Source organism: Natator depressus, chromosome 2 (assembly GCF_965152275.1).
Source record: "Natator depressus isolate rNatDep1 chromosome 2, rNatDep2.hap1, whole genome shotgun sequence".
NCBI classification, from domain to species: Eukaryota; Metazoa; Chordata; order Testudines; family Cheloniidae; genus Natator; species Natator depressus.
The window spans coordinates 263,983,130-264,002,236 of NC_134235.1; the positions used below are offsets into that span (position 1 = coordinate 263,983,130).

Here is a 19,107-nt window from a genome sequence, read left to right on the forward strand (position 1 = left end):
TCTTTGCTGGTCCCACTGGATCGCTGGCACTTGCAGGGAGCGAGCTGTGTGTGAACGGGAGCCCTCCACCCCGTACACCGGCTGCACAGCGCCTCCTGCCTTTGCAGGGTGGGAGGAAACGAATGCCAAGCAGGCCACGCGGAGTGACTGATGACGCTGCAAATAGAGGAATAGAACCCAGGAGTCCTGGCTCCCAGTCCCCCCCCCCCCCCCGCTCTAACCATTAGACCCCATTCCCCTCCCAGAGCCATAATAGAACCCAGGAGTCCTGGCTCCTGTTCCCCACTCCCTTCCCAGAAAAATACACCCATGATACGTGCTGATGCCACCAGAGGGCTCTCGCCAGCCGGGTTACATCAAAGTGGGTTGAAGGGCAGAGAGGGGGAAGGGCTCTGAGCCCCCCTGCTGGGGGGCACAAGCTGAGCCTGGACTGAGGGGGTTGGAAGGGGTCCCCAGTGGGCAGCTCCTGTCAGCGCTTGCCTGGGGCCGGGTTCCAGGTACTGTCCTGGGATGATGTGTGAAGGATACAGGGAAAGCAAGATGGCTCTGGAGATCAAACGAGGCGAGCGGCGTGCGGCCGAGAAGTGGCTTGGCTGGGGGTGCAGCAAGTGTTCCCAAGGGGTCAGGTCCATGTCACTGCAAACTGCAGAAAGGACTGAACCCCCTGTGCCAGGCCGGCTTGGGAGCGTGCCATGAGGGTGTGTCTGAGCCACGTGGCTGCTGATCGGCACAGAGCAGCGCAGCTGGCAGGGCGTATGGGATATCAACGGGGTCAGAGCCCCACTGAATGACAGGGGCCTTGCTCTCTGCTCTGCCCCCGGGCAATGGTCCTCGTGCCTGTGCTTTCTGGCAGGGCACAGCTCGCCAGCCCTGCGGGGCCAGCTGGAGACAGGGACTGCATCACGCTGCCCATTTCCAGAACCAGTTCCCGGGGTGCTGGGCTTCCCGCAGGGGCCCCCTGGAGCCAGCCAGCACCAGTCCCACTACTGTGCGCTCTCCTAGTGTGAGCAGGCGGTGAGATCCGGGGCGGGGGGGAGGGGAGAGATGGGTAGGGGGCTGGCTGGGAAGGGCAGGGCTTATGGCAACAGTCAGCAGCAAGGAGGTGCCCCCAGGGGCAGACACTACAGGGTGTTACCCGGTTCCCCCTCCTCCTTGCCCCCATCCCAGGGATGGTCCTGTTCTCCCCCCTGCTACCACTGCTCAAACCACGTTGGGAGCTGCCGGCTTGCCCCTGCCCCGTGGCTGGCGATGCCATCAGCTCCCGCAGCAGGAACACGGTGCCCACACTCGGGGGCTTGCAGGCGAGGAATGGAGGCACCAGCTCTCCTGTGCTCGGGCTGTCGGGCTGCACGGCCTGCAGCTGGCTAATGGAGGCTGTGACCAGGCCTATGCGTTGGTGCCCCACAGAGCCCAGGCCAGGGCCTGTGCGTGCAGATCGCTGCTCCAGGAGACAGTTACCCAGGCTCCCTGTCGGCCATGGTACATTCGGTACCCGGGGGCTGGTGCTTCCTTGTCTTGCTCCTTGTGCAGCCACCTACAGGAGTGCTGAGAGGGGTCTGGCGCTTTCTGATCTGGTGCCTAGGGTGAGGGAGGTCACAGAGCAAAGGGCAGGGGAGGGCCAGGCCCTGTGTGTTCAGGACAGGCTGGCGTGTCCTTGTCTTCAGTGTCGGAAGGAGTGGCCAGCTTTCCTCCCGACAGAAGGGTACCAGCAGGGCCTGTGGGCTCTGTTCCGGGGCTCATGGCTAGTATATTAACCAGTGATTTGGGGGCGCGGCATGGGAGCAGCAACGTTTGCCAGTGACACAAAGGCGTGGAGGTTAGTTTGGTGCAGAAAGGGCCGTGAGGGGCTCAGAGACCCCAGACACAGCTGGGCGAATGGGCGCACAGGGAACCCGTAATCATTGAATGCAGAGTAAGACACGCTAGATGGGGAAAGAGCACCTCCCCGTCTGCCTGCGGGGGTCCAGATGACCCGGCTCAGCCCTGGACAGGGCCTGGGCGTCCCCGCAGACAGCTCGACGGAGATCTCCACTCCACACGCCGCCGGGGTTCAGAAACGCTCGTGTGATGTCAGGATTCAACAGGCCTGGGATGGACGGGGAATATTTGACTCCCTTCACACCGATCAGTGGTGCTGCCAACCCCTGGATCCTGTGTCAGCCCGGGGCTCCCCTTGTAGCCAGCCAAGGGCAGCAAGAGGGATCAAAGGGAAAACTCCCCTGCAAAGAGATTGAACCGACTCGGATGGTTACCACAGCGAGTAGACGCAGGAGAGGGGAGGTGACCAAAGTCTATAAAATAACGACTGGCCTAGACAAAGAGGTTGGGGGCTGCTGTCCCCTCGTTCTCTCATCTCCTCACTCAAGGATGCTGGGACTTTGCATGAAATTAAAAGTTGAGACATTCAAAACTGATCAGTGGAAATACTTGTTTACTGAAGACATAACTCGCCTGCGGAACTCACTGACACAGGACCTAGTTGAGGCTAAGAATTGAGCATGATTCCAAAAGGGATTGGACGTTTCTCTGGATAGCAAGAATAGGCAGAGCAGTGAATGAAATAATGGTGAAAACGTTGTCAGGGGCACTAGACCTCCAGCTTCTGGGCTCAAGCCAAGCTCTGGCTATTAGAGACAGGATCAGATCCATGTGCAAGGCAGGCTATCCCACACCTGCTGCTGTGGGGTTTGAACACCTTCCTGTGAGGCACCTAGTTCTGGCCACTGTCAAAGATGGGACCCGGCTAGACGTACCTCATGCTCATCCCATCTGGCAGTTCCTATGTTGCAGTGAGTCCGAGGTGCAGTAACCCACCCCTGGGTGGACACGGATCAGCATGGAGCCTCGGACACATGGCTGATGGTTGCATAAATAAAAAGAGGGCCCACAGTTTATGAAACAGCGTTTAGCAGCAGGAAGGGGCTCCTGGGTGAGCCTCGAAAACACCTTCCTCGTGTAACGCTGACAGACCCCGGTCACCATCAGGCAGGATCGAAGCTGGGACCTCTGGTGCTAAATGCATGAACCAATGAGCTAAAAACCACTGGCCCTTAACTAAGGCTGTAGCAGACCCATTAATCTCTAAGTGGTCTCGGTGCCCCTAGAGGGGTCAGCCGCCACCCCTGGGAGGTGTGTGGGTTACACTAGGAACACGCCTCGGGGACGGCTGCTGTCTCACAGGCTAGGAGCCAGGCGGTGCAGTCTGGACAGCTGGCGGCTGTGGCCTTTCCGAGGGCTGATCACCGCAGGGGTTGGACTGCAGAAGGAAACAGAGAAATGGGTGTTTCACAGACCCCAGCGTCTGACTCGGGGTGGTTGATGGATGGGGGAAGCTCTGACCCAGGGACTCTTGTGCCTGGCACAGTCCTGTGCTTTAACACTGGCAGTGTGCTAGGCACCAGGTCACTGGACTAGATGGGGGTCCTGCATGACCCTCTTTTCCCAGCAGGACCCCCCTCCTATCCAGCAGGGAAGGCCAGTGTGCTCGGACCCCTGGTTAAGAACCCCTGAACTGGGTCCTTTTTAGCTTTGGCTTATTAACAAGGAAAGTTTCTACCGAACTTCTTACAGGAATAAGCCAAACAATCCAGTATCACTAAAACGGGACGGCAGAACTCAACAAGGCATTTGGGCAGATCAAGAAGTTACCGACAGCCACCACGGTGACCCCAAATTAGCAGGTGATGTGATGCTGGCAGGGGAGGAGGGCAGGGAAATCACTCTGATGGGACTGAATGGCCGTTCATTTCACAGTTGATGGATGTGATAGAAAACCCGAAGGGAGACAGACACCCCGTGGAAATCAGAGGCACCCTGTTTAAACCCGACTAAAGGCAGTGTTATTAACCAGTGGAACTTGCCGCCACAAGATTTTGAGGCAAGAGGGGAAGTAGCATTTGGCGCCCATTTGGCACAGGAGTCAGTGAGTGCCAGGCTCAAGGCCCAGTGGGAATGAAGTCCAGGGGGTAGAAACCCCTGGGGCTTGGAAGCCAAATCTTGGCCGGATCCTGGCCCTGGAGCCTGTTTCACTCTGGCAGCCCAGGGGAGCCCGAGCTGGCGGCGGGCGGGCCTGGCACAGGGGGGCTGCCGGCTTTGTGTGCTACACCCCTGTTTCCAATGAAAACCCAGCGGGAGTTCCCCCCGCAGGACCCCTTTCCAGCCCCATTTCACGAGGGGGGAAGTTTCTGATGCTTGTTTTAAATGAAAACCTGGTACCCGAATGTGGCCAGCCCCGTGGTCCGGGTTCTCACGTGCTGCTCGCAGGCAGGCTTGGGAAAATCAACGGTTTTTAACCAAAACTCATTTTTAAAAAACAAAACCCTGGTAAGGAAAGAACCTGGGGGCGGCGACTCGTTTAGCTGGGGTCGCTGAAACCCCAGCGTCTATTTCCATGGGAACTCGGGGGGCTTCTTCGGCTCCTTCCCACGACACACCCGGACCGGACCAGACCACAGGTCCCGGCATGCTCCGAGCGGGGCCACGCCACCCTGTTCTTCCCGGAGGCGCCCCGGTCCCTGCGCTCCCAGGCGGCTCCGTCCCCAGCACACAGGGCGGCCAGGAAATGGGGTCCGCGGCTCCGCGCCCTGCGCAGGGAGGGATCTGCCCCCGCAGACCCGCTCCCGGGCTGGGGAGGCCCCCCAGGAGCAGCCGGAGCTCGGGCACAGCCGCTTCGCGGGAGTGCTTCCGCCCCTGTTCACACGCCCCAGTGCTGCGTGTCCCGGTCTCTGCAGGGATCGGGACCCCCCGCGGCCGGGCCCTGCCCCGAGAGCTCGGTGCGGATGTAGCTCGAGCCCCAGGGGTGAGCGAAGGCCAGAGACAGGCGGGAGCCAGGGCTGGGCAGTGCCAGGGCTGGGCAGTGCCAGAGACAGGCGGGAGCCAGGGCTGGGCAGTGCCGGGGCTGGGCAGGGCGACCGCTGGGCTGCGTTGGGCTGGGGGCTGGCAGGCCGCTAACGTCCCGGGGGGCAGAATAACCAGAAGATGCTTCACAAGCGGGGGTCACTTTGTGCCCATTTCTTTCCTCCTGTATCTAGTGTGCTCAGTGTCGCCCAGCTCCCCTTGGCAGAGTCGCCCCAGCCGCCACCCCGGGCCCTGCCCAGCGCTCCCTGCCCGGAACCTGCTCCTGCCCCCCCTTGGCCCTGGCTGCTCCCTCGCTGGGACGGCCCCCGGCTGCCTCTCCCCAGCCCTTCCCGTCCTGCGTGCCAGGCGTGGGCTGTGGGCCTCGGGTGCAGCAACATGGCCCCATTCCCTAGGCCAGGCCGCTGGCCTCTCCGTGGCTCACAGGCCCCTGGCTTCTCCTGCATTGCCCGAGTCATCGCTCCCCTCTCCCGAGATGGAAGGGAACAGCCCCTGCCGGGCCCCTCTGCGGCTCCTCTCTGCCCAGCTGTCCCAGAACCTGCCCGGCCCAGTGTAACCTGGGGAGCGGGGGTCCTTTCCCCTCTAGGGAGCACCAGCTCTGAGCTCGCCCCAGGGTCGGGGGAATGGCTGGCTCAGGGGGGCAGGGGACAGGGCTTTTCCCCTCTAACGGGTCCTGGGTCCCGGGGGCCTCCTTTCGCTAGAGACCAAAAATCGGTGCTGTTTGAGGAGCAGCATCAGTATTCTCAGTCCCTTAGAGATCTCAATCCCGGCGGAGCCGGCGGTGCTGAGATGGGGCCGCGTGTTGTTGCAGGTGCCGGTGGCGCTGGAGGACGTGGCGGTCGGTTTCTCCCCGAGGAGAGGGCGGCGTTAGCGGACTGGCAGCGGGAGCTGTACTGGGCCGTGAGGAAGGAGAAGTACGAGCTGGTCACCTCGCTGGGTGAGGCTCCCTTTCTTTGCTGCCACACACATGAAAATCCCTGACTCGGAGAGACCAGCCCCAGCGTCACTGAGCCCAACAGCGACGCAGGTCCCCCGGGATCCCCAGTGATGCTTTTGCTGCCAGGCCAGGGCGAGGAGCACTGGGGGAGGGGTTTTCCCTCGGGCCGTGGGCTCTTAGGGGGCATCCTCCCTGAGAGATGCCATCACGGGGGCTAGTCAGTGGGGAAGATGTCCAGAGGCTGGGGCAGGACTGGTCCAATCCTTGTCCTGGCTGAGCCCATACTGGGGGCCTCGGCCCAGTGCTGCGGGAACAGCACTGACCCAGCCAGGCCTGCTGCTGCGGTAATGGGGTCCCGGTGGGGTATGGCCCAGAATCGCCAGCCCCAGGAGTTCAGAAACCACCAGGCAGACCCCAGAAATCATGAGATTGGCCTGAAAATGGGGAGACTCCTGGTCTCCAAGCTAGTACCCACAAGGCCTCCGCATTAGCTGCTCCCAGCTGGGCTGACCAGGGTCTGGGGCAGCCACTTCCACGGGGCGCTGGAGGGAGCAGCAGGACTGGGACCCCCCATAGCGGCTGCCCCTGGCTCCCCGGGCGAGGAAGCTCCTGCATCAAGGGGCTTGTCTGGGGGCATGAACCGGGCTGAGCCACCACCCAAAAAGCCCTGCTGGTAACTGAGTAACGTGTCCCTCTCGGCTGCCTTGGCTTCGTCTCCTGCTCTGTAACCGTCCCGGCGCATTAACCCGGGAGCTGGGGCTTTCAGGCCTGGGCTCTGATCCTTGCTGGCCCCAGTCTCTGTGCAGTGTCCTCGTCCCGCTGAACATCTGGCTGCCTCATCTGCTCCCCTGCCTGGGCCTGTCTGTGCGCATGGGAATTCAGCAGCCCCACTTCCCCTCCAGGGAAAACCCATCAACGGGGCTGGTTTCCTCGAGTTCTGGGGAAGGGGTAGTCAAAACACTGCTGTGGTGAGCCTTGGAATAAAGGCAGAGCAGAGCTGGGCCTCCCCGCAGTGCGCTCTGCGTCCGGGGAGCGCTCTGCCTTTGTCTGTGCACAAGAGGGGTTCCCAGGGCAGGAGAGAGCAAGACTGCGCCGTGAATAGCCCCGGGGCTTGGGAGGCAAGAGAAGTGGCACCCCACAGTTGTCAGAAAGCTCCTTGGGCCATCGCGTGGCCGGTCCGGGGCTGCCAGGCAGCCTGTTCCATAGGACGGAAGGGAACACTTGTCCTCCCGTCTCCCCATGTGGCCCCCGTGCCAGCCCGCAGTGGCCACAGGAAATCCAGCCTGTGATTCTCTTCCCCCACACAGGCTCTGCAGGCACCGCAGTGGAGGTCGCCTGGAAGGCGGATAAAGATGAAGAGCCAAACGTGAGGGCTCCCCAGGGTAAGCGGGGGAGGAATCCCCCAGCAGGGCTGAGTGATGCTGAGCCCACCCCTGAGCCACTCTGTTATGGAGCAGGGAGGCCTGCAGATAACTCCTTGGTGTGTCGGGTTCTGTGCCGGCCAGGCGTCGGGCCTGGTCCCCTCGGGCACCTGAGCCGCTCAGACTGCTGCCAGCAGCTGCCTTGGGCCCCCTCGGCGGGCGGAAGCTCTGTGCGAGCCGCGCTGCTGGCCGTTCGCAGGCACCGCCCCAGCCCTGCTCTCTGGGGGGACTCGGGGAATGGGTGCTCTGCGTCGGGCGCTGTGTGCCCTGCAAACCTGCTGGGGTCAGTGCCCCGTTTGTCTGGGCCGCCCGCCAGGGGGTGCGGCTAGAGTGGGGAGGGCACCTCCCAGTGGAGAGGGGTGTGTGCCGTTCGGTCACAGCCTTGCTGCCCCGTGGGACCCAGTGGGCTCCAGGACGCTGTTCCCAGCTCCACGGACGCTGGCCCAGGTCTCCGTGTTCTCAGGGCCAGCTTCAGCAAAGCCGCCCGTGCAAGGCCCCATGGCACTTCAGTAGTGTGGAGGATGAGGAGGCAAAGCCCTGGGGCCCTGTGCTCTGCGCCGGCTGGCTGGGCGCCCCCGGGGTAGCTGAAGGGGCTGCGTTGGGGCTGTCCGGTCAGGGACCCGTGATCTCCGAGGTGCCTGTTCTCTCGCTGGGCAGAGGTTCACGCCGGCGCCCCCGGCCCACTAGCAGCTGGATTCCAGCCCAGCAATAGAGTCTCACTCGGGGCCTGCAGCGGCTTCTGTTTTGTCTCTGCCCCAGCGGGCAAGACCTTCCTGGCGTGGCCTGCCTGTCATGTGACTGCACGTGGGCTGTGAGCTAAGCTTGCCCCACGCAGGCGGGGCCCAGCACCCCTTAAGGGACCTGGCCTTGTCCCGGATGGGCTGCTGCCCTGTGCCGGCGGCTGGGTCACTGCTGCTCTGCAGGAGAGGGAGTCCTGGCAGCTGAGCGAGCAGCCCTGGTCCTGCTGCGGGTTTGCCTCACCTCAGTCACCGGTGGCGGCCACTTTGTTAGGCCTGGCCGGTGTGGGACTGTGGATTAACGTACTAGCCAGTTCCTGGATGAGCACATGCTCTGCCGACGCACCTCAGGTCCCAACGCCCTGCTAGCCCCGGCCCTGGGCTCCCCCACGGCTCTGCCGACGCCCCTCACTCCCCACCCACAGCCCCTGCCAGACCGGGCCCTGGGCTCCCCCCATGACTCTGCCGATGCCCCTCACTCCCCACCCTCAGCCCCTGCCAGCCCGGCCCTGGGCTCCCCCCACGGCTCTGCCGCCGCCCCTCAGTCCCAACGCCCTGCCAGCCCGGCCCTGGCCTCCCCCACGGCTCTGCCGACGCCCCTCACTCCCCACCCACAGCCCCTGCCAGACCGGCCCTGGGCTCCCCCACGACTCTGCCGACGCCCCTCACTCCCCGCCCACAGCCCCTGCCAGCCCCGCCCTGGGCTCCCCCCACGGCTCTGCCGACGCCCCTCACTCCCCACCCACAGCCCCTGCCAGCCCGGCCCTGGGCTCCCCCCACGGCTCTGCCGACGCCCCTCACTCCCCACCCACAGCCCCTGCCAGCTCGGCCCTGGGCTCCCCCCACGCTCTGCCGACGCCCCTCACTCCCCACCCACAGCCCCTGCCAGCCCGGCCCTGGGCTCCCCCACGGCTCTGCCGACGCCCCTCACTCCCCACCCACAGCCCCTGCCAGCCCAGTCCTGGGCTCCCTCCCCCACACAGCTCTGTCAGTGCCCCTCACTCCTGACCCACAGCTCCCCACTATTCCAGCCCTGGGCTCCCTGCCAGCTCTGACGGTGCCCCTGACCCACAGCCCCCTGCTAGCCCAGCCCTGGGCTTCCCCCAAGCTCTGCTGACACCCCTCTCTCCCGACCCACAGCCCCCACTACTCCAGGCTTGGGGTCCCCTGGCAGGCAGCTGCTCTGGTGTCCCGCAGCCCCGGCCTGGGGCAGCCTGTTCTGTTGAGGCTGTGGGGGCTTTTCACACCCTCCAGCATGGGACGCTTGTGCACCTGGGAGCCCGGCCCCTGCAGCCCCTTCCCGTGTTGTACAAGGTGGGCTGGGTGCACCTGGCCCTTCCCCATCCGCTGCGAGCGGTGTCACCACGCAGCGCTCGCGCCTTGGCTCCGTCCAGCTGGCCTCTCCCGCGCGCTCAGATAACGCGGGGCCGTTCTCTGCCCCCCCGCAGGCTCCGGTGACGGGCGGTTGGGTTGCAGCGAGTCGCCGAGCCGGGCCTGTGTCGGGGATGGTCGGTTTGTCTGGGCTCCTCGGGTCTCCAGGGTCCTCCTGCACTGGGGACAGGTGTGCGAGACGCAGAGCGACCTGCGACCAGCGGGGGTAAGGGGCGAGGGGCGGGTGCCTGGGACAGATGTGCCAGGACTGGGCGGTGCTCCTGGCAGTGCCCTGGGCTGGCGGCTCCAAGGGCTCCCCCACCCCATGAGCATCCTAACTGTCGCCTTGGAAACGCAGGCAGAGCCAAGTTCCAGGCCGGTGTCTGGCTGCCTCGATTCTCCGTCCCAGTCCACAGTCCCAGCTGCTGGCTCGTTCTGCCATGCAGGGCAGCCTGTCGTGAGACTCGGCCTTCCCTTGCCAGGGCATCTGCTGTCGGCTTGACTGCAAGGGAGGAAGAGGCCAGTGCCTTGAACCATCTGGCTCCAGCGCCCCTGCGCTGCTCCCACGGCTGCCCTCCTTCCCAGGGGCCTCGCCCTCCCGAGGGCCTGGGGTGAGCTCCCAGATGGGGATGGGGAATGCAGCTGGGCCCCTCCTGGCTGCCTCCCTGGGAGGGTGGTGACCATGCAGGGCCTGGGCGCGGCTATCCAGGAGGCGCTGTGGGGGGCGGCTTGTGCTGCGGGTGGCGTTGGAGGACGTGGCGGTCCGATTCTCCCCACGGAGTGGGCGGCGTTAGGGGAATGGCAGCGGGAGCTGTCCTGGGCCGTGAGGAGGGAGAATTTCGAGCTGGGTGAGGCTCCCTGTCCATCTCTTTAGCAGCAGCACAAATAGCCAGTTATCCCCTGTCCTGGCCCCCACTCTGAACTCCTGGCAGGGGGCCCATGACTGAGCGAAGGGCCCGACAGCCGGTCCTCCCCTCCCACCCCATGCAGGGCAGCAGGGCTCAGCCGCGTCCGTCAGCCCCAGGCTTGGGCACCGCTCCAAGACCCCCCGGCCACTGCCCCGTCTCTGGCTGGGCCTGGCCAGTGCTCCCCCAAGGAGCCCGGCTCGCCACCTGGTCTCCCGGCTAGGTGACCATCGCCGCCCGTAGGCCCTGGGATCCATGAGCAGGTTGAAAGGTTCTGCCATGGCAGAGACCGCGACCTCCTCCTCCCGGGCACTTCCTGGGCACTCCCCGCCGGGACCGACTGACCCGCGGGCCAGGCACATCTTGTCACGGTTCCCCAGGGAGCTCCTCTGCCCAGTCGCTAAATGCCAGGTAGTGCCTGTTCCACCTCCCATCGTGGCCTGAGCGTGGGGACAGAGCCGGGAGCTTGGTTCACCAGCTCTGTCATTTCGGTGCCTCTGAGGCCTCAGCCCGGCTGCCCCGAGGGGACCTGGCCTGGGAGCAGCCCTAGAGCAACATCCGCTGGGGCTGGGACTCCGAGCAGCTCAGGGGGGGTCGATGCCTGGGTCCCAGACTGCACCTCTGGCCAAACCCCCAGCTGTCCATGGGCCCTGTGTCCTCAAAGCCCCAGGACCTCGGCTCCCAGAGAGACCCAGGCACCGGCTCTGCGCTCCCCATGATACCCGTGGCTGTAGCGAGCCCTGCAGGCGTGATCCTGCCCCGGAAATCCAGGGTGACGCCTGGCTCTGCCTCTCCAGGACGGGGTCCGAGGGGCTCGGCGTGTCTGAGGCCTGACACATCTCAACGCCCCTCATGCCTGTGACTCCCCTCCACGCACAGGCTCTGCGGCCCCCAAGCCAGAGAGCAGCTGTGAACTGGAGTGAGGGGAAGAGCCCCAGCAGGGGCAGGAGAGAGCGATTCCTGAGCCCCCCAGCACGGGTGAGTGATGCCAGGGGCTCCCCCAGAAAGGCTCGGGTCAGGGGAGGCTGGGAGGGGCTGGGGCTGGGGCTGAGAGTGGACGTGGGGTACAAGAACGTTCCTGTTTCTCAGTGGGGTGGGCTTTGGTCTCCCCTGCCTGCTCCTCGCACGTGTCGGGCTGTCACCTGTCCTCCACTGACAGTATTTCCTCTGCCCGCAGCTTCCTTCTGTCTCGTGGTGACTGCAGCTCCGTCCTTCCAGGAGTGCGGGCTGCCTCCGGGGGTCCCCCCGTCAGATTCTCTCCCGTCTCCCCCCCCAAGGTCTCTAAAACTCACCCCTTGCACCGGGCCTCCTCAGCCCACCCCTGCCCGCTCCCTGCCCGTATCCCTCGGGACGCTGCCGCGGTTCTTGTGCACAATGTTTGAACCTCCGTCTTCAGCGCTGGTGCCGCCCCCCTGCCCCCCACCCTGATCCCCCCCGCCCCGCTCCCTCTCGTGCTAGACGCTCTCCTTGGCTGTCTCGTTCCCTGAGACAGCGTCTGGGGCTGGGGTCATTGCCCTGCGATACGAAGCTCCCCACCATGGCCGCAGTGCAGACCTCATCGCTGCTGGCTAGTTACTGGCTGCACTGGGCTGGCCGTTCTCTCTGTGACATCCTGGATGGGAAATCTCGCCTGCCCCTTCTCCTCCTAGCTACACTCCCCCCGATAATCTGCTGTGGACCCAGGCTCCTTCCCTCTCACGGCGCTGGCGGTAACGGCCGGTCTCTCTCTTTGTGCCCTGCAGGTGATGGAATCTGGGCTGGGGCTGAGGAGAAGCCGTGGGGAGCCCAGAAGTCCCTGGGAGGAGCAGCTGCCCTCCCAGCGCCCCAGGGGAAGGTGCTGAATACCTGCAAGGACGGCGGGCAAAACTTCTTGGAGCGGGGCCTCCTCATCGTGCACGTGCTGAGGACCCACCTCGGGGAGTGCAACCTGCCCTGCGGGGAGTGCGGGAAGATCTTATCCGGGTGGGGCAGGCTGGCGGCGCACCAGAGAGCCCACCTGTGGGACCGGACGTTCACCCGCGTGGCCTGCACGCGCAGCATCGTCTACAGCGAGCACCTGGTGGACAAGGTACGCATGGAGCTGGCCGGAGCGAAGCCCTTCAAATGCACCAAGTGCAGCGACAGGATCATCCTGATGGTGGAGCCGCCGGCAGAGCGTGGAAGGGGCTCCTTCCCCTGCCCCCACTGCCCCCAGGTCTTCCCCGACGTCTACCTCCTGCAATGCCACCCGCTGCGGCACGCCGGGGAGGCGTCCTTCCCCTGCGCCAAGTGCGGCAAGAGTCTGCAGCGGAGGATCGCGCTCGGCAAGCACCACCGGCGCCCCTCGGCCGAGCAGCCCGGCCCCTGCGCCGAGCGCACCCGGCAGGAGCGCCGGGAGAGCCACGCGCCGGAGCAGCCGTTCCCCGGCGCGCAGAGCGGGGGGCACGTCCCCCGGCGCGGCTCCCTGACCGCCCACCTCCGCGCCCGCCACCGCACCTCTGCGCCCAGTGCAGCCAGCGCTTCGGCAGCAAGCGGGCGCTGCCTGCGACCAGCGGGCCCACGCGCCGGACAGGCCTCCGGCTCCAGGGAGGCCTGGGCCACTCACCGGCTGGAGCAGGAGCATCAGAAGCTGTTCACGTGCGCCGAGTGCGGGAAGGGCTTGAGGCGCACGGACAGTGGCTGCGTGCGGGCCCCTCGCCTGCCCCCAGTGTGGCCAGCGCTGCCGCCTGCCGCTGCAGCTGGCACGGCACCAGTTCCTCCACCGGGCGCCAAGAGAGCTGGGCCCCGCCGGAGAGCTGGGCCCCATGCCTGGCCCTGCCACCCCTTCCACGGGCGGTCCTGGGCCCGGCACCTCACCAGCCTGGGCCGTGGCGTACCCACCTGCAAAATAGGGTGAACGGTGCCGCTCCCGGTGGAGAGGGCACGAGGCCTGGGTGGCGTCTGTGGCATCGTGTGGAGACGTACGTGAGAGAGCGGAGAGCTCTTGCTGAGGGGAGCCATGGGGGCAGGTTTGGAGCTCGGCCTTGCTGTGGAGAGGGGTCAGGGCAGCCTGCATGAGTGGGCTCGGACCGCTCCCGTGGCCTGCCCTGGGGGCCTCCTCTTTGATGGGTCCCTTGCCCATTTCCTCTGGGGCACCTGGCGCTGGCCGCTGTCGGAAGCCAGGCTCCTGGGCTGGCTGGACTGTTGCTCCGACCCCGTGTGGCCGTTCTGATCTCAAATGAGTCCCCAGCACCCTGCCTGCAACGCCCAGCCCTGCCGTGCAGCCCGGGGACGGCATGAGAGCCCAGACCGCAGCGAAATGGCAACACCAGGACGTTCCCCGGGGGGCGGGGAGTACGGCCCTCCCTGCTGTCCTCTCCCATCCGACTGACTCTGATGTGCTGTAACGACCAGGGTGTCTCTCGCCCGGGGCCTTTAGGGCTCTGGGTCAGGCTCTGCAGCCTCGCGCTGGGGATCACCAGCCACTGGGCGTCAGGGGCCATGTGCGGGTAACGAACCCCTCCCGGCATCACAGGCCACGCCGGGGCGTGTGCTCAGCCTCCCACGGGAGAGCGGGGAGCAGAACCTGCCTTGGGGCTAGGTGTTGGGAGAAGGGCCGGCAGCTGGGGCTCATTAAGAAGCAGCTTTGGGGGGTGCCACATTTACAAGCTCGAATGTTGCGGGGGGCAGAAAGGTTGGTGTTTAATGACAGCTGAGATTGGCTCTGTGAGCGCCTCAAAGGTAACAAGGGGCTGAGCTACAGTCTGTGTCAAACCACCCTCGTATCCTTCCTGGCCGGCTCCCAAGGCTGGGAGGGAGGTTACAGAGCTCGGCTTGAATGCGGTTTGTGACGTGTCTCCCAGGCCCTCACAGCACACTAGGGAAACAGCCTCCAGGAGCCTCCGGGCACAGGACTGGTTGGAGAACCGCTCCCTGAGAGTCGGTGCCAATGGGCCACAGTCAAGCTAGAATCGCATAGCGAGTGGGGTCCCGCAGGGATCTGCCCGGGGCCCGGTCTAGTGAATATTGTCATCAGTGATTTGGCTAGTGACCGAGAGAGAACGCTGATAAAGTGTGCGGATGATACCAAGCTGGGAGGGGTTGCAGGTGCTTTGGAGGACGGAATTGGAATTCAAAAGCATCTGGACAGTCTGGAGAAATGGTCTGAAGTAAATAGGCTGAAATTCAATAAGTGCCCCCTTAGGTAGGAGCAGGCTGCTGCACACACACACTGGGCAATGACTGCCGAGGAAGCAGTGCTGCAGGAAGGGATCTGGGGGTGCCAGGGGCCTCCAACTAAAAAGGAGTCAATAATAAAACAAACACTGGTGCAAAAAAACCCTCAAACGTTCTGGGATGTTGTGACAGCGTGGGAGTTTGTCATACTATTTTGGATGAATAGTGTGTGTGCCTCAGTTTCCCCCATGTGCTGCATGGTTAATGAGTTGGGGGGAAGGTTTACTCTTTGCGGAGATCCAGGTGTGGCTGACGCCTGGCTGTCTGGGGCCCAGAGAGGACAATGGCCACTCCAACTGCCCAGCCCTTTGGTACCTGGCAACTAACAACCATGGGTGGCCCACCCTATGCGGGGAAGCCAGCCAGTAGTGACCAACTGGAGAGCAAAGGATGGAGGGGGGTCAGTTGAGTTGTTACTTGTAGGCTGGAAGCAGGATTCCTTCTTCTGGACTGGAGGTCAGGGGGCTCAGGACTGGCCCGGATGGACTATGCTGTAACTCTGTATGTGAACTAAGAACTTCCTACACTGTGTTCCAGACATCTAATAAACCCTTCTGTTTTACAGCGCTGGCTGAGAGTCACTCCAGTCTATGGAAATTGGGGGGTGCATTATTCCCTTGGGTGTGTAAATCCTTCCCAGGCATCCAGTCCAGGGGGATTCCCTGCCGGGGGCTCATTGTGTGATACGGGGGTGCTGAAGGCACCGAAGGTTTGTCTCAGAAAACATGACCTACAAGGAAGATTAAAAAATTGGGTTTGTTTAGTCTGGAGAAGAGAAGACTGAGAGGGGGCATGATCACAGTCTTCAAGTACGTAAAAGGAGGAGGGAGAAAAAATGTTCTTCTTAACCTCTGAGGACAGGACAAGACGCAATGGGCTTAAATTGCAGCCAGGGCAGTTTAGGTTGGACAGTAGGAAAAACTCCCTACCTGCCAGGGTGGTTAAGGACTGGAAAACAGGCAGTCCTTGGACTTACAACACAATCAGTTCCTGAAAATTGCGTCGTAAGTCAAAACGTCGTAACTCGGAACCACAATCAACTCCACCGCGGGGCCGGGCATCATCAGGTCGAAACCATTATCATAAGTCGAATCAGGGTGTCCGTTTAGAAACGTACGTGCTGTTCATTGTAAGTTGAACGTCGTAAAGTTGAGGACTGCCTGTAAATTGCCCAGGGAGGTTGTGGAGTTTCTGTCACTGGAGGTTTTTAAGAGTGTGACGAAGTGGGACTGTTCTTAATGGTTCCTCCGAATATTGTGGGGGTGCCTCAATTTCCCTTATGCAGTTCTTAAGTATCTAGGTGGTGGGGTAAGGGTGTATGATCACTGCAGAGCCCTAGAGGGCAGGTGTGTGCAGGGGTCTGGACACAGAGAATGGCCGACACCCTGTTTCCTGGCAACTGATGGCCTGGACCCTTCCCCCCTGCAAGGTGAGAGCTAAAGGGTTGGAGAACAAAGGAATCAGGTGACCTCCTGGCCTGGGAAAGGAACAAAGCCCAGAGGAGGGGGGGCTGGAGGGAGTTTCAGTTTGGGGCTGGCTAGGACATGGAGTGAAGGGCAGACGTGGTTGTCTGGCTCACTGCCCTCCAAAATGGACCCAGCTGAGGGGTCCTGTTCTCTGCACCTGCAAGCTCTGTTTTAGACCATGTTCCTGTCGTCTAATAAACCTCTGTTTTACTGGCTGGCTGAGAGTCCCGTCTGACTGCGAAGTTGGGGTGCAGGACCCTCTGGCTTCCCCAGGAGCCCCGCCTGAGCGGTCTCGCTGTGGGAAGCACACGGAGGGGCAGAGGATGCTGAATGCTCCGAGGTCAGACCCAGGAAGGTGGAAGCCGTGTGAGCTGTTTGCCCTGCGGACAGGCTGCTCACCGGAAGGCGACTGCCCCAGAGTCCTGACTGGCTTCATGGGGAGCAGTTCCAGAGCATCGCCCGGGCACTCCGTGACAAAGAGCAGGTTGGACAAACGCTGTCAGGGATGGTGTAGGTAATACTTAGTCCTGCCTCAGCACTGGGGCTGAACTGGATGGCCCACCGAGGACTCCTCCAGTCCTGCAGTTCAATGATCCTGTGCTTCCCATATATTCACATGACTCCAGGAGCTGGGGCTTTATGTAAAACACCAGATATTGCACGATTTGTGCCCACACGGTGAGCGGTGGCAGTGCTGCTGCAGCAATCCCAGAGCGACCCCGCTGGGTGGTTTGGGAAATGTGCGCTCGCCGACGCTGTCTAAACGAGCATCCCCGAGCAAGGCCTCCCGGGGCGCGTGTTCCACCCCACCAAACCCCCTGGGGCAGGGACAGGACAGAGGTCTCACTTCCAAGGGGCGTGTGTGGAGTCTGCTGGGGCAGGAAGATGCCCTCCAGCCGGCGCCTGCGTGGCCGTGAGGAACAGGAAGCAGAAAGTCAGCACATTTCAATGCCGTTCTCCTGGCTGCGGGGCCTGAAGCCGAGGGTTGGTTTGCAAAGGTGTCGGCAGAGCTCTGAGCTGCCCGAGCCTGGGAGCTGGGCTGAAGCCAGCCCAGCAGCTGCAGAAGCCACTTAAGTAGATACTGTACTAGCCTGTGTGGGCTGTGTCCCCCCAGCATCCCCCCAGCACGGTGTATGGGAGACCCAGACCTCAGGGTGCTAGGACCAGGGCGCCCCCTCCCCCAGCCATGCAGGCTGGGGGAATGAACCCACAGGGAGGCTGTGATGAAGCGGGACTGTTCTTAATGTTTCCTCTGAATAGTGTGGGGGTGCCTCAGTTTCCCCTATGCAGTTCTTAAGTATCTAGGGGGTGGGTAAGGGTGTATGATCGTTGCAGAGCCCTAGAGGCCAGGTGTGTGCAGGGGTCTGGACACAGAGAATGGCCAACACCCTGTTTCCTGGCCACTGATGGCCTGGGCCCTTCCCCACTGCAAGGTGAGAGCTAAAGGGTTGGAGAACAAAGGAATCCGGTGACCTCCTGGCCTGGGAAAGGGACAAAGCCCAGAGGAGGAGGGGGGGCTGGAGGGAGTTTCAGTTTGGGGCTGGCTGGAGACATGGAGTGACGGGCAGACGTGGTTGTCTGGCTCACTGGCCCCCAAAATGGACCCAGCTGAGGGGTCCTGTTCTCTGCACCTGCAAGCTCTGTTTTAGACCATGTTCCTGTCGTCTAATAAACCTTCTGTTTTACTGGCTGGCTGAGAGTCCCGTCTGACTGCGGAGTTGGGGGGCAGGACTCTCTGGCTTCCCCAGGACACCGCCTGAGCGGACTCGCTGTGGGAAGCGCACGGAGGAGCAGAGGATGCTGAATGCTCCGAGGTCAGACCCAGGAAGGTGGAGCCGAGTGAGCTGTGTGTCCTGCAGACAGGCTGCTCCCAGGAAGGCGACTGCCCCAGAGTCCTGCCTGGCTTCATGGGGAGCAGATCCAGAGCATCGCCCAGGGACTCCGTGACAGAGGTGCTGGCCCCTGGGTGAAGCCAGCCTGGCAGCTGCCAGCAATCGGGAACCCTGGTGTCCCCAGCTGCTCTCTGCAGGTTTGACACGGCCCCTCTCCCCTGTGCTGACTGCTCCAAGCCCGCCTCCCTGCTTTGCCTTCCTCTGAACAGGACCCACCGATGGCCCGAAATAACAAGTCACGGCAGCCATCTTGGGTTGCTGGGCCTGGCTGCTGGGCTGTGAAAAACACACCCAATAACGAGAGTGTGGGCAGTGGACTCAGGCTGTCCGTTCTCCTGTCCGAGAGGTTTTTCCAGCTGCGATTCCTGCTGCAAAGCCAGCGATCCACAGTCGTCTGGCTGGTGCGTGTCCCCTGGAACCAGCTGCTGGATTGCGGCAGCTCTCGGATCTGGTAGGTGTCGAGGACGGTGAGTAGTTACCGGGGTGTTACATGCTCACAGGCAGCACCAGGAAAGGTCGTCCCTCTGTCCCGGCCTGTCGGGGAGAACAGCTAGCCCTGACGCGACCCAGCCCTGCTCGCACAGGGAGGGCAGGAGTGCTGTGGGGAAACTCCATGTCCTATCTCTCCTCTCACATCTGGGCCACGATGCCACTAGATAGTAGTTACAGGCGGCTCTATCCCCTGCTGCTCTGGGGGCCACGCCGGGGCCATTCACCGGCTCTCCTGCTTGGGGCAGTTGCTAAGATTCCTTAGTAGCACGATTGTGCCTGGTGCTAGGGTCAGCCTGTGACCCAAAAACTGCTTAGCCCAACTGACAAGGGGGTGGGGGACCTTACCGAGAGCTCCTGCATCAGGTGTGAACATTCTGGGGCACAGAAGAATGTCACGCGCGGTCTTACACGAAAGCCGGGGTCACGCTGGTCAACATCCCTGTGAAGTGTTTCACGCGCACGGTGCAGGAGCTACAGGTCTGGGCCAGCCAATTGTGCTCTTAAGCCGGTGAGGTCAAAGTGGTCTCCAAAAGGTGCCGCCTCTGGGCAGGAGGAGAGGATCCTGTCTCTCTGTTGGGCTGTAAATTCTGCCCATTCACATACGAAGTCAAATGTTACTGAGGAGACCCGAGGTCAGTAGGAACAGAGCACACAGGAAACACCCGGCCCAGGGGCTTGTCCGGGCTGTGGCTAAAGCCGGTGAGCTCGGGGTGTGTCTCAAAGGCAGAGGAGACACACGGGGGTTCTGCGCCCTGGACGGGGATGGAGGCGCATTTGGAAGCAGGGTCTCAGCCAATCTGGCTTGAAAAGACGGCGGAGGATTTGGGGTGAGATGAAC

General features: G+C 62.9%; 1 pseudogene; it reads left to right on the plus strand.

Annotated features, from left to right (window-relative positions):
- Positions 1 to 1,967: 1,967 nt before the first annotated feature.
- On the plus strand, positions 1,968 to 15,189 carry LOC141981974 (uncharacterized; annotated as a pseudogene).
- The last annotated feature ends 3,918 nt before the right edge of the window (positions 15,190 to 19,107 follow it).